Here is a 16,076-nt window from a genome sequence, read left to right as displayed (position 1 = left end):
TGAAAATAGATAAGACCCCGGGGCTGAATGTGATTTATCCTCAGATTCTCTGGGAAGCCAGGGAGGAGATTGCAGAGCCTTTGGCTCCGATCTTTATGTCATCATTGTCGACAGGAGTAATGCCAGAAGACTGGAGGATAGCAAATGTTGTTCCCTTGTTTGAGAAGGGGAGTTGGTGCAATGCTGGTAATTAAGGCCAGTGAGCCTTACTTCATTTATGGGTAAGAGGTTGGAAAAGGTTAAAAGAGATAGGACTTATAGTCATCTGAAAAGGAATAATGTGATTAGGGATAGTCAACACAGTTTTGTGAAGGGTAGGTCATGCCTCACTAACCTTATTAACTTCTTCGAGAAGGTGACAAAACAGGTGGATGAAGATAACGCGGTTGACTTGGTGTATATGGACTTCAGTAAGGTGTTTGATAAGGTTCCACAGAGTTTCAGCATTGAAGGTGATTTAGTGGTTTGGATCAGAAATTGGCTAGCTGAAAGAAGACAGAGGGTGGTGGTTGATGGGAAATGTTCATCCTGGAGCTCAGTTACCAGTGGTGTGCCGCAAGGATTGGTTTTGGGGCCACTGCTGTTTGTCATTTTTATAAATGATCTGGATGTTGCTGTAGAAAATTGGGTTAGTAAATTTGCGGATGACATTAAGTTAGGCAGAGTTGTGGATAGTACCGAAGGATGTTATGGGTTACAGAGGAACATAGATAAGATGCAGAGCTAGGCGGAGAAGTGGCAAATGGAGTTTAATGTGGAAAAGTGTGAGGTAGTTCACTTTGGAAGAAGTAACAGGAATGCAGAGTACTGGGCTAATGGTAAAATATTTGGAAGTGTAGATGGCCGGAGAGATCTCACTGTCCAAATGCTCCTTGAAAGTTGCCACCCAGATTGGTACGGTTGTTAAGAAGGCATACGATGTGTTGGCATTTATTGGTAGGGGAATTGAGGTTCACAGCCATGAGGTCATGCTTCAGCTGTAGAAGACACTGGTAAGGCCGCATCTGGAGTATTGCGTGCAATTCTGGTCACTTGGAAAGCTTTGGAAAGGGTTCAGAGGAGATTTATTCGGATGTTGCCTGGTATGGAGGGAAGGCCTTACGAGGAAAGGCTGAGGGAACTGAGGCTGTTTTCATTGGAGAGAAGAAGGTTGAGAGGTGACTTAATCGAGGCATATAAGATATTCAGAGGGTTAGATAGGGTTGAGAGTGAGATCCTTTTTCCTCAGATGCTGAAGGCTAAAAGAAGGGCACATAGCTTTAAATTGAGGGATGATAGATTTAGGATAGATATTAGTGGTGGTTTCTTCACTCAGAGAGTGGTAGGTGAGCAGCAGCGAAGGTAAGACCGTTTGGTTTTAAAAGTACTTACCGGTAGCGGGCAGCGGTGTTTTTTTTTCTCTTTCACTCTCTCTTCACAGAAAGAGCGGGAGCACCAGGGGGAAGTGACGACGACCAGAGGGGCAGCCGGGAAGGAAAGCGGTGAGTATTTAAACTCACCCTTCGAAGCCGTCGGTCATTTCCAGTGCGAGCAGCAGCGAAGATAAGACCGTTTGGTTTTAAAAGTACTTACCGGTAGCGGGCAGCGGTGTTTTTTTTTCTCTTTCACTCTCTCTTCACAGAAAGAGCGGGAGCACCAGGGGGAAGTGACGACGACCAGAGGGGCAGCCGAGACCCGGAAGCAGTTAGTGTAAGCTTACCTGGGTAGGTTTTTCCCCCCTTTAAAAACGCAAAGGAGAGGAGCCTGTTCCCGTTACTCAGAAGGGAAGGGTAAAGAAGAGCAGAGCAGTAGTAATTGGGGACTCGATAGTTCGGGGCACAGATAGGCGGTTTTGTGGGAACGAGAGAGACTCACGTTTGGTATGTTGCCTCCCAGGTGCAAGGGTACGTGATGTCTCTGATCGTGTTTTCCGGGTCCTGGAGGGGGAGGGGGAGCAGCCCGAAGTCGTGGTCCATATTGGCACCAACGACATAGGTAGGAGGAGTGCCGAGGATGTTAGACAGGCTTTCAGGGAGCTAGGTTGGAAGCTCAGAGTTAGAACGAACAGAGTTGTTGTCTCTGGTTTGTTACCCATGCCACGTGATAGAGATTCGAGGAATAGGGAAAGAGAACACTTAAATGCGTGGCTACAGGGATGGTGCAGGAGGGAGGGATTCCGGTTTTTGGATAACTGGGGTTCTTTCTGGGGACGGTGGGACCTCTATAAACAGGATGGTCTACACCTGAACCTGAGGGGCACCAGTATCCTTGGGGGGAGGTTTGCTAGTGCTCTTGGGGGGGGGGTTTAAACTAACTCTGCAGGGGCATGGGAACCCAGATTGTAGCTTCACGTTGCAGGGCCTGGAGTGTAGGGAGGTTAGGAACATGGCATCAATTTCCAAGGAGGGTGCCTGTAAACAGGAAAGTGGCTTGAAGTGTGTATACTTCAATGCAAGAAGTATACGAAATAAGGTAGGTGAACTTGCAGCGTGGGTTGGTACCTGGGACTTCGATGTTGTGGCTATTACGGAGACATGGCTAGAACAGGGACAGGATTGGCTGTTGCAGGTTCCAGGATTTAAATGTTTTAGTAGGGTCAGAGGTGGGGGTAAAAGAGGGGGAGGTGTGGCATTGCTTGTCAAAGATAGTATTACAGTGGTGGAAAGGACGATGGATGAGGACTTGCCATCTGAGGTAGTTTGGGCTGAGGTTAGGAATAGGAAAGGTGAGGTCACCCTGTTAGGAGTCTTTTACAGGCCTCCTAATAGTCCTAGAATCATTGAAGAAAGGATAGGGAAGGTGATTCAGGAGATGAGTGACAGTAATAGGGTGGTTGTTATGGGGGACTTTAACTTTCCTGATATTGATTGGGAAAGCTATAGCTCAAGTTCGTTAGATGGGTCAGTGTTTGTTCAATGTGTGCAGGAGAGTTTCCTGACACAATATGTAGACAGGCCAACAAGAGGTGAGGCCATACTGGATTTGGTTCTGGGTAACGAACCAGGCCAGGTGTTAGAATTAGAGGTAGGTGAGCACTTTGGGGATAGTGACCATAATTCGGTGATTTTTACTCTCGTGATGGAGAGGGATAAGTGTGTACTACAGGGCAAGAGTTATAGCTGGGGTCAGGGAAATTATGATGCGGTGAGGCATGACTTAGGATGTGTGGCTTGGAAAAGTAGACTCCAAGGCAAGAGTGTAAATGATATGTGGAGCTTGTTCAAGGAGCAACTATTGAGTGTCCTTGATAATTATGTACCTGTCAGGCAGGGAGGAAAGGGTCGTGCGAGGGAGCCGTGGTTTAATAAGGAATTGGAATCCCTTGTTAAATGGAAGAGGGCGGCCTATCTCAAGATGAGACGTGAAGGTTCAATTAGGGCGATTGAGAGTTATACGGTAGCCAGGAAGGACCTGAAGAGAGAGCTAAGAGCAGCAAGGAGGGGACATGAAAGGTCCTTAGTCGGTAGGATTAGGGAAAACCCTAAGGCTTTCTATAGGTATGTTAGGAATAAAAGAATGACTAGGGTAGGAATAGGTCCAGTCAAGGATAGTAGTGGGAAGTTGCGTGTGGAGGCGGAAGAGATTGGGGAGACACTGAATGAATACTTTTCTTCAGTATTTACTCAGGAACAGGGCATTGTCGTCGATGTGAATACTGAGTCACAAATAAGTAGAATGGATGGCTTTGAGGTATGTAGAGAAGAGGTGTTGGAAATCCTGGAAAAGGTGAAAATAGATAAGTCCCCTGGGCCTGATGGCATTTATCCTAGGATTCTCTGGGAAGCAAGGGAGGAGATTGCAGAGCCATTGGCCTTGATTTTTATGTCCTCTTTGTCTACAGGAGTAGTGCCAGAAGACTGGAGGATAGCAAATGTGGTTCCCTTGTTCAAAAAGGGGAGTAGGGATAACCCTAGTAACTATAGGCCGGTGAGTCTCACTTCTGTTGTGGGCAAAGTCTTAGAGAGAATTGTAAGGGATAGGATTTATGCACATCTGGATAGGAATAATGTGATCAAGGATAGTCAGCATGGTTTTGTGAAGGGCAGGTCGTGCCTCACAAACCTTATTGAATTCTTTGAAAAGGTGACGAAGGAGGTTGATGAGGGGAAAGCGATAGATGTGGTATATATGGATTTTAGTAAGGCGTTTGATAAGGTTCCCCATGGTAGGCTACTGCAGAAAATACGGAGATATGGCATTGAGGGTGAGTTGGAGGTTTGGATTAGGAATTGGCTGGATGGAAGAAGACAGAGGGTAGTAGTTGATGGCAAAGTTTCTTCATGGAGTGCCGTCACTAGCGGTGTTCCGCAAGGATCTGTTTTGGGACCATTGCTGTTTGTCATTTTTATAAATGACCTGGAAGAGGGGTTAGAAGGTTGGGTGAGCAAGTTTGCGGATGATACGAAAGTCGGAGGAGTTGTTGACAGTGAGGAAGGATGTGGCAGGTTACAGCAGGATATAGAGAAGCTGCAGAGCTGGGCAGAAAGGTGGCAAATGGAATTCAATGTAGCTAAGTGTGAGGTGATTCACTTTGGGAAGAATAACAAAAAGATGGGGTACTGGGCTAATGGTCGGATACTTGGTAGTGTGGATGAGCAGAGGGATCTTGGTGTCCATGTACACAGATCTCTGAAAGTTGCCACCCAGGTAAATAGTGCGGTGAGGAAGGCATATGGCGTACTGGCTTTTATTGGTAGAGGAATTGAGTTCCGGAGTCCTGAGGTCATAATGCAGTTGTATAAGACTCTGGTGCGGCCGCATCTGGAATATTGTGTGCAGTTTTGGTCGCCATACTATAGGAAGGATGTGGAGGCACTGGAACGGGTGCAGAGGAGGTTTACCAGGATGTTGCCTGGTATGGAAGGAAGATCGTATGAGGAAAGACTGAGACACTTGGGGCTGTTTTCATTAGAGAAAAGAAGGTTTAGGGGTGACTTGATTGAGGTGTACAAGATGATTAGGGGGTTAGATAGGGTTGACAGTGTGAACCTTTTCCCGCGTATGGAGTCGGGTATTACAAGGGGGCATAGCTTTAAATTAAGGGGGGGTAGATATAGGACTGAAGTTAGGGTTAGGTTCTTCACTCAGCGAGTCGTAAGTTCATGGAATGCCCTGCCAGTAGCAGTGGTGGACTCTCCCTCTTTATGGGCATTTAAGCGGGCATTGGATAGGTATATGGAGGATAGTGGGTTAGTATAGGTTAGGTGGGCTTGGATCGGCGCAACATCGAGGGCCAAAGGGCCTGTACTGCGTTGTATTCTTCTATGTTCTATGTTCTATGGGACGTGGAACGTCCTGCCTGCAACAGTAGTAGACCCGCCGACATTAAGGGCATTTAAATGTGCATTGGACATACACATGGATAATAGTGGAAAGGTGTAAATTAAATGGGCATCAGATTATTTTCACAGGTAATCGCAATATCGAGGGCCGTAGGGCCTGTACTGCACTGTGACATTCTATGTTCTATGTTCTTCCCTGCACTCTCCTCCAGACTGCCATTTTATGGAAATTAGGGGCCAACAGAATTGTTTATGCATAAGCAAAAGATCAAAGAAATCATCAAATCATAATTATATCAAACTGTGTCAATAGAGTACAGTGCCAACATTACAGCTAAACTACAATAAAGACAGATAGAAAACAGAGAAAAGAAAATAGCGGAATAAAGATATAATTCATTGAAGCTTCTCATCAGGACAATTCACAAGAATACTAACGCCAAAGGGAACTACAGTTTTATAGTCTCAGGGAGGAATGGGCTGATTTGTTGGCAAATAGATTTTGATAGGTCATGGTATTGCAATAGGAAATGTACCAGTTAGATAATAACAGACCGTTAACTGGCATGCTTTGTTTAAATTTAAACCAGGTAGATTGACTGATTGGTCAAGGCATTCCCCAAAGGAATGAATCAGAGAATGGCTGTCATCTTTTTTCTTCAGTTAAAACAGGCACAAGGTGTGTACATATTCCTTTTGTCTGCAAACAATGAGAGAAATCACACAACATTAGCTTAGATTAGATTAGATTACTTACAGTGTGGAAACAGGCCCTTCGGCCCAACAAGTCCACACCGACCCGCCGAAGCGCAACCCACCCATACCCCTACGTGTACCCCTTACCTAACACTACGGGCAATTTAGCATAGCCAATTCACCTGACCTGCACATCTGGGTGCACAACCGGAGCACCCAGAGGAAACCCACGCAGACACAGGGAGAACGTGCAAACTCCACACAGTCAGTCGCCTGAGGCGGGAATTGAACCCGGGTCTCTGGCGCTGTGAGGCAGCAGTGCTAACCACTGTGCCACCGTGCCGCCCACAAACACCAGATTTTGTCCAACAAGTTTACAGCTGGGAGCCAACTGATGAAAGAGCAGCATTCCAAAAGCTTATACTTCCAAATAAACCTGTGTTGTCTGAATTTTAACTTTGTTCACTCCAGTCTAATATCAGCACCTCCACATTATGCAAACAGTGAGACACTGTGTTCATTTTTTTTCTCACTGATGAGATGTGAGCCAGAATTTTTCACCCATCTCTAATTGTTCAGAGGCAACTTACATTGTTGTGGGTCTGGAGCCATATGTAGGCCAGACCAGGTAAGACAGCAGATTTCTTTCCCCTGAAGAGTATCAGTATACCAGATGGGTTTTACTGACGATCAACAATGGTTTCATAGTCATTATTACTCTCTTAGTTCCAGATTTCATTTATATTGAAGTCAATTTCCACCATCCAGCCATATTAGGACTTGAACCCAAGTCCCCACAATATTTTTCAGGTCTCTAGATTAATAGTCTAGCAATAATACCATTAAGCCATCAACCCCTCCAATATATGCTGTTTCTAGTACTCACACATGCACTATACTGCAATCCCAGTTGACAAATTGTATGACAGCATAATTCTGAGCACAATTAGAATTAAACAACAAATGTTGTTCAATCATGAAATTGCATCTAATGCTGGACCCTATGTGAGTACTCGATGCTTGACTGATTAACATTGTAGCTGGTAAGCTGTTGGAAGAGATTCTGAGGGATAGGATTTACATGTATTTGGAAAGGCAAGGACAGATTAGGAATAGTCATCATGGCTTTGTGCGTTGCAATTCGTGTCTCATTAACTGGACTGAGATTTTTGAAGTGACAAAGAAGACTGATGAAGACAGAGCAGTGAACATGGTGTATATGGATTTCATCAAGTATTCAACAGGGTTCCACATAGTAGACTGGTTAGCAAGGTTAGATCAAATGAAATCTGGGAAAAGCTCACCATTTGCATACAAAATCGGCTTGAAGATAGAGGACAGAGGGTGGTGGTGAAAGGTTGTTTTCCGGACTGGAGACCTGTGACCAGTGGTGTGCCACAAGGATCAGTGCTGGGTGCACTGCTTTTTGTCATTTATATAAATGATTTGGATGTGAATATAGGAGATATGGTTAGTAAATTTGCAGATGACACCAGAATTAGTGGTGTAGTGGACAGTTAAGAAGGTTACCTCAGAGTACAACGGAACTTTAAACCTGATGGGTCGATGAGCCAAGGAATGGCATGTGGACTTTAATTTAAATAAATGTGAGGTGTTGCATTTTGGTAAGGCAAATCAGGACTTATACACTTAATAATAGGATCCTGGGGAGTGTTGCCATACAAAGAGACCTTGGGGTGCAGGTTCATAATTCCTTGAAGGTGAACTCACAGGTCAACAGATGGTGAAGATTGCATCTGGCACACTTGCCTTTATTGGTCAGTGCTTTGAGTATAGGAGTTGAGATGTCATGTTGCGGCTGTGCGGGTCATCATTTAGGCCACTTTTGGAATACCACATTCAATTCTGGTCTCCCTGCTATCGGAAGGATATTGTGAAACTTGAAAGGGTGTAGAAAAGGATGTTGCCAGGGTTGGAGGGTTTGAACTATAGGGAGAGGCTGATTTTCCTGGAGCGTTGAAGGCTGAGGGGTGACCTCATAGAGGTTTATAAAATCATGAGGGGCATGGAATAGGGTGAATAACGAAGGCCTTTTAGCCTGAGTAGGGGAGTCCAAAACAAGAGGGGATAGGTTTAAGGAAAGAGGGGAAAGGTATAAAATGGACCTAAGGAGGAACCTTTTCACACAGAGGGTGGTGTGTGTATGGAATGATTAGATTACTTACAGTGTGGAAACAGGCCCTTCGCCCCAACAAGTCCACACTGCCCCGCCGAAGCACAACCCACCCATACCCCTACATCTACCCCTTACCTAACACTATGGGCAATTTAGCCTGGCCAATTCACCTGACCTGCACATCTTTGGACTGTGGGAGGAAACCGGAGCACCCGGAGGAAACCCACGCAGACACGGGGAGAATGTGCAAACTCCACACAGTCAGTCACCCGAGGCGGGAATTGAACCCGGGTCTCTGGTGCTGTGAGGCAGCAGTGCTAACCACTGTGCCACCGTGCCACCCAATGAGCTGCCATAGGAAGTGGTGGAGGCTGGTATAATGATAATATGTAAAAGACATCTGGATGGGTGCATGAATAGGAAGGGTTTAGAGGGATATGGGCCAAATGCTGGCAAATGGAGCTAGACTAATTTAGGATATATGTCAGCATGGACGAGTTGGACCAAAGGGTCTGTTTCCGTGCTGTACATCTCTGTGATGCTATCTGAGTTTCTACTTAAGATTGGATGCAGATAGGTATAATGTAACATAAAGCTTGTCACAACCGTATAATGCAGCATATGAAGCAATATTACCTGGCTTATTTTCTGGGGCTTTTCAGAATCTATCCTCAAGCATTTGAATGGGTGGGGTCGAGTCTATGGGATAAATTACATATGGCACGCAGAAGGAATATGTTTAATGATGTTAATTGCCGTCTTCTCATACTTTGAATTCTGAGGTGCTTTAAGAGCCTTGCAACATTATGTGGGAAGATGGAATGGTTTCGGTCATAGGTTTCCAACCGTATCACTTCTTTAACCTTCTGAGTCACAGGAAGCAAAATGTGTTCAGTTTGACCTCTTCCTGATCTGTTTCTAGCTTCCATTTGCAAGCTTCCGTTACCTCCTTCTATCAGTAGCTAGTTCCAGTCACCCCAATAATTTGAAACTAATCATCTCCACTAGCAGTGAGTGCCATGCTGTTGAGATTCAGGGCAATACACTCATTAACCTTTCACATCAGAGAAAAATCCAGAGAAAATCCAGAAATGGGGTTGTTACGATAAGTTGTTACAGGCCAGGATGAGCTAGAGGCACCATGAAAATTGTGTTGATCCCCTTCACACAAATGCTGAGAGGAGAACCCTTTACATGGAAGGCCTACTCCTTTTGACTGACTCCATCACAGAATATCTCACAATGCAGAAAGGTTTGTGTAGTGGAATAACTTCTATTGGATGTCCAATACTTAATTGGATGTCCAATGCTTAATGTTTTGAGGCATTTTCGCAGATCCTGCGCTGCCGGATCGAGGACACAACTAAAATTAAGCGTGATTGTTACTTCTTTTCTCCTTTACTCCTGCTTGGGAAGTGGGTAATGCTGGACAGGACAGATTTTACTGCCCAGATGAACTGGCTTTGAACTGAACAGTTTGCAAAAGCCATCTCAGACAGGCAGGTAAGAGCCAATCATGTTGTTTTGGGCCTGGAATGATACATAGACCAGAATGGGTACAGATTTTCCTCCCCCTCAGTGAATTATATTCTAATTGTTTTTATAAATTAATTGCATTTAAATTTTTCTAGCTGGCATTGTGGTGTTGGAACCTGTGCCCTCACAGCTTTAGCCAGAGCTGTTAGATTACTAGTCATAGAAAAATAGAAGATAGGAGCAGGAGTAGGCCATTTGACCCCTCAGGCCTGCTCCGCCATTCATTATGATAATGGCTGACCATCAACCTCCATACCCTAATCCTGCACCCCACCCCCCCCATCATATCGTTTGATCCTTTAGCTACAAGAGATATATCTACTTGATTCTTCCTGACATAATGCTTTGGCCTCAACTACTTTCGGTGGTCGAGAATTCCACAGGCTCACCAGTCCCTGAGTAAAGATATTTCTCCTCACCTCAGTCCCACAAGAGTTACCCCTTTTCCTTAAACTATGACCCATTGTTCTGGACTCCCTCACCATTGGGAACATCCTCCCTGCACCTAACCTGTCTAGTCCTGTTAAAAGTTTATATTTTTCTATGAGATTCCCCACTTTGTTCTTCTGAACTCCAGTGAATATAATCCTGACTGACTCAATCTCTCCTCATACATCGATCCTGCCATCCTAGGAATCATGTGGTAAACATTCACTGCACTCCTTCTGTAGAAAGAGCATCCATCTTCAGATAAAGAGACCAGAACTAGACATAATATTCCAGGTGTGGCCTTATCAGTAATTGCAGTAAGATATCCTTGTTCGTATTTATGAATGCTCTAGCTGTGAAGGCCACCTATCATATTCCCAGCACCCCTCCCCCAAATTCCCTCCCCCCTACCTTTTATCTCAGCCCGCTTGGCACACCAGCCTCATTCCTGAAGGAGGGCTCATGCCCGAAACGTCGATTCTCCTGCTACTCGGATGCTGCCTGGCCTGCTGTGTTTTTCCAGCATCACATTTTTCAACTCTGGTCTCCAGCATCTGCAGTCCTCACTTTCTCCAAGGCCATTGTACAGTTTACCTTCTTTACTGCTTGCTGCACCTGCATGATTACTTCCATGACACCCAGGTCTCATTGAACTTCTCTCAATTCCAGTGACATGACCACAATGCACTGAGTCCCTCACACATTGACACCACAGTGGAGCAGCCACAATGAACTGCATTGATCCTTCCCAACCCCGTGCACATTACAAAGGCATCCATTTCCATGAGGGTTGTGGAAGCAAAATGAAATAATGATTTCAAAAGAAAATTGGATGGATGCTTGAAGGAAATGAACCAGCACGGGAAAGGGGTGTTGTTGGGCAGGAGGTGGGCGGTGATGCAGATCAAGAGGGGAAGTGAGACTGACTGCATTGTTTCTGGGACAGGTGATGTACACTCAATGGACTGAATAACTTCTTTCTATAGTGTAAATGACTGTCTGGGAATTGATTTAGCTCAGTTGGGTGGATAGTTGGTTTGTAGAGCAATATGATGCCAACAGTGTGGGTTCAATTCCCATCACTGGTTTGAGGTTACCATGAAAGACTCTCCTTCTAAACCTCTTCCCTTGTCTGAGGTCTGATGGCCCTCAGGTTAAATCACCACCAGTTGCTTTTCTCTAATAAGGGAGCAGCCCCTATGGTCTGGTCAGACTATGGTGAGACGACCTTTAGCAAATGACTCTCTGGGCATGACTTTCCCCTCCCTGGAGATAGTGAAGAAGGTGGTTAAAAGGCAGATAGTTGTGTGGGTCAGATCTGGAGAGATCCCTCCCTTGCCACCACCTCAAATTTTTCAACCTGCCACTAGCCCAATCTCCTGCCTTCCCAGCAGTCAGGAATAGGAGCCGCTCCCACCCCCTCCCCCCTGCCCAGTAGGGAAACTAAGTACAGACCAGCCTCCATTTGCCCCAGTTCAGCAACAACTGAGGGACGGAGATGGGACTGCAGGTGCATGGTCACTGAAAGCTACTCCAACCCACAATCCTTACCCTGCGATCCAGATAGAGAAGGAATGATCAGTGGTTACTGAACAGTTGAAGCCAAAGTACTTACATATCTAATCCAGTTAGGTCTTCTTACTGGTTGGGGCAGAGAGTTAATAATAGGAGCAAATTACTGCAGATGCTGAAATTTGTACTGAAAACAATGAAGGCTGGAGATCAGAGCAGGTCAGGCAGCATCCAAGGAGAGAGAGAGAGAGAGAGAGAGCAGGCTGCCTGACCCACTCTGATCTCCAGCATTTATTGTTTTCAGGGTGTTAAATATCCCTGTAATTATCCAGTCCAAAATCTTGTTGCACAGAGCGCTAAATCCTAGCCCCTGACTCTGTGCCCCCTGCTGAGACTGTACAATCAATACAATTTGTCACCTTACCGTGTTAATCGTGCGTCGTGTGACACATACGTTAGTATTTTAATACACCAACACAGTGGCAATTCCAAGCTTCAGTAATCCATGGAGACTAGATTTGGCTCAAGCCAGGCTGTTATTTTCAACTAGGCTCGGAATCAAGGCACTTAAGCATCTCAACTGGGTTTGCTTAAAGCAACCAATTGAAGAAAAATTGGAGTGAAATTTGTCCTCATTCCATTGCCAACTGCACTTTGTTGGTGATCCAACAATTCTAGAGACCAACAAATATCCATTCCTGTTCAGCTCTGAGTGAGTTACGCTTTCTCACTCTCAAAATTTCTCTTCACTTGAAGGTTGGGATCTCTCAAGTTTATAAAGCATTGGTTCAGTGACAGAAAAGCAGGTGGAGGCATAGGTACATAGAATCCTTGGAGTGTGGAAGCAGGCCATTCAGCCCATCGAGTCAACTCCACCCATAAATGAGCATCCCACCTAGACTCATTCTATCCCTATAGCCCTGCCTTTCCCATGGCTAACCCACTTATGCTACGCATCCCTAGACACTATGGGATAATTTACCATGGCCAATCCACCTAACCTGCATATCTTTGCACTGTGGGAGGAAACCCATACAGACACGGGGAGAATGTGCAAACTCCACACTGACAGTCACCCAAGGGTGGAATCAAACCCGTATCCCTCGCACTGTGAGTCAGCAGTGATAACCACTGAGATACTGTGCTGCCACCATAGTAGTCAAGTCATTGGCTGAGCTATGCTCAACACCCAGGCTAGTGATTTTGGCATGACAGGAGGTGGAATTTACGTCCAATAAATAAATTTTGACTTGACCATTGGCCTCAGCAAAGGTGACCACAGAAAACTCGGCTAGATTTTGTGAAAACTCATCTGGTTCACTCACGTCCTTCAAGGAAGGAAATCTGCCGTTCCTACCCTGTCGGCCGACATGTGACCTCAGCAATTTTATTGACTTCCTGAAGTAGCCTAGCAAGCCATTCACCTTCAATGGCAACTAAGGTTGAGCAACCAATGATGGAGTCACCAGCAATACCCATGTGCCTTAAAAGAATGAAAAAAAAAGTGTTGCATCGAGCTCTGGTCCCCACACCTTTGGAAGGATTGACGATCTTTGAGAGGGTGAAGAAGACATTTACCCAAATGGTTCCAAGGGTGAAGACATTGAGCTTTGTGGTTGAATTGCCTATGAAAATACAAATTATGAGCATTTATCATTTAACTATATCATTGCTTGTGATAACCCCTACCAGGCCCATGGGGAATCATTAAATGTTCATGATTTCATTGCCCACAATGCATGGGAGAAGTGGAGGCTATCCATAATTTGGAAAGGAAATTGGATAGTCACTTGAGGGAAGTAAGTTTGCAAGGCTAGAGGGGCAGAGGGGACAATGGGACTTACTACTGTGCTTTACACAGAGCAGCATGAGTTCAATGGGCTAAATGGCCTCCATCTCTACTATAATGACTCTCAATCCACATGAGTTCCAACATAAAGTAAACTCAAGAGTGAGCATGAGCAAACTATCAGAGATAGCAGGGGAGCCTCCAGTATGGCACAGTGCTGACCCTGCCCAGTATTTACACACATTCTTTTCCCAACGTCACTTGCATAACTTTCCTTACGATAGATCAGGGACATCGATCAGCGAATAATTTCAGTTCTACTTTCGTTCCTGAGATCTGCTCCAACCTCCCAACTAGGTAAGGACAAGATTAAACTGACAAAAAGTATTTCAGTCCAATGGTTCTCAAGCATTTTTGGTTGAGGGATTTCTTTCTAAAAAGAATGTTATATATATTTACTCTGCTCCTCCATCTAAATTATAGTTACACTGTCTAAGTTGTATATTAAAATTTTAATCATGTTTTTAAGAAAACCAATATTTATTTTTAGGCTACTCCCAGTATTTGTCCATGAGCAGTCCCGTCCAAGGTAAGATAGTCAGCCCATTCCCTGCTGCATATGCAAAATCTATACTCTATTCTCAGCTATCCTTTAAAAAAGGAAAAATAATTTTCAATCAACCTGTTCAAGCATTTTGCAGGGTTGGGTGGTACTTGAACCCAGAATTTCCTGTCCCAGAGCTAGGACCCCAAGAGCATACTCACACTTAAACATTATCTCGCAGGCTCCCAGTTTGAGAATGACTGTAGCGATTTGCATGGATGTGACATTCTTCTTTTTTTTATAGAAGATTGAATATAGAGCATAACTGGGTACAATTCTTTTCACTGTTCCCAGTTACTCATGTGGGAAATGAGCACGATGCAGAAGATGAATTGACTCTTCTTTCTCCTGCATGATTGATTGGCAGCCCGAAATGTGTGGCCCTTTCAATTCTGATCTTGGCCTTACCATGTACCTCACAATAGAGGGGTTAATGATATGGAAATGGTTTTTAACAGGGCTGCTATTGACTAGTTCACAGCACCTTCTGCTGTCGTCAGCCCAGATTATTGCAAATCGACTAAACTGAGCCAAACCATGATACAGGGATATACGTTTAACACAATCATCTGCTTGTTGATCACATATTCAAGTCAATGTGTTCTGAAGAGTCGTCACTGGACCGGAAATATTTACTCTGATTTCTTGCCATAAATGCTGCCAGAGCTGCTGAAATTTTCCAGTAATTTCTGTTTTTGTTTCAAATCAATCTGGACATGCCAAATATCCCACATTATCAATCAAAACAATCTACCGATTTCAAAAGTCAAGTCTTGCAAACTGGAAACTTTTACATTTTATGAAGATGTATTTGTGTTAACTCCTGTCATTACCTTCAGATCAAACGTGGAGACATGGGTACCTGTGTGGGTCCCTGTTATTGCCAGTCTCTTTGCGGGTACATGGAACAATGCTAGCTCCAGTTCAACTCGGGTCTCTCCTGACAACTCTTTCTCTGGTACATCGATGACATCATCAGAGCCACTTTCCTCTCTTGTTCGGAATTGAAAATGTGATCAATTTTGCTTCTAATTTCCACTCTGTTCTTACTTTCACCCAGTCAATTTCTGACTTTCATCCCTTCCAATACATCTCCATTTCTATTTCTGGAATTGGCTGGTCACTGAGCTCTACTAGAAACCCACTGACTCCCACAGTTATACATAGATACACATAAACCAGACATCCTCATACCTGCTCCCTGTAAGGACTCTGACCCGTCTTCCCGGTTTCTCTGCCTCCATTGCATCAGTTCTGATGATGCCACCTCCTGCAGGGGTTCCTAAGAAATGTTCACCTTTTTCCTAAGCCAAGACTTCCCCATTACCATGGTGAAGGTGAGGACTGCAGATGCTGGAGATTAGAGTCAAGATTAGAGTGATGCTGGAAAAGCACAGCAGGTCAGACAGCATCTGAGGAGCAGGAAAATCGACGTTTCGGGCAGGGTACCATGCTTAGCCAAGTCCAACCTATTTCTCACACTTCTCTTCCCTCACACCTTCCCTTCCTTCCCACAGCAACAATACAGTATTCCTGATCCTTACTTTCCACCCGATCAGCTTCCACATCCAAAGGGTTATTATCTGATACTTCCACCACCTTCAGAGGGGATTCCAGCACCAGAAACATATTCCCCTCCTTTCCATTGTCTGTATTCCACAGGGACTATTCCCTCAGGTCCATACTGGTCCATTCCTCCTCTATTCCCAATACCTCCCCACACCCACAGAGCACCTTCCCGTGAAATCGTAAAAGGTGCAATACTTGCCCACTTACCTCTTCCCTCTTCACTCAGGCCCTTTTCACAACTTCTAGATGAGGCAGTGGTGTACCTGCACTTCACTTAATCAAGTTTACTGTATTCCCTGCTTACAGTGTGGTCATCTATACACTGCGGAGACAAAACGCAGACTAGGAGGCCACTTTGCAGAATGTCTCTGCTCTGTCTGCGAAAATGACCCTGAGCTTCCAGCTGCCTGCCACTTCAATACACCACTGAGTTCCAATGCCAACATTTCTGTCTCAGGCCTGCTGCAGTGATCCAGTGAAGCACAAGGTGAACTAAAGGAACAGCACACATTATCTTCCACCCAGATGCCTTACAGTGTTCAG

The sequence above is a fragment of the Chiloscyllium plagiosum genome, unplaced genomic scaffold (genome assembly GCF_037043375.1).
Source record: "Chiloscyllium plagiosum isolate Xiang-an unplaced genomic scaffold, Cpla_swu_hap1 HiC_scaffold_39, whole genome shotgun sequence".
NCBI classification, from domain to species: Eukaryota; Metazoa; Chordata; class Chondrichthyes; order Orectolobiformes; family Hemiscylliidae; genus Chiloscyllium; species Chiloscyllium plagiosum.
The sequence above is the reverse complement of the archived record's forward strand: the minus strand, read 5'-3'. Positions refer to the sequence as shown.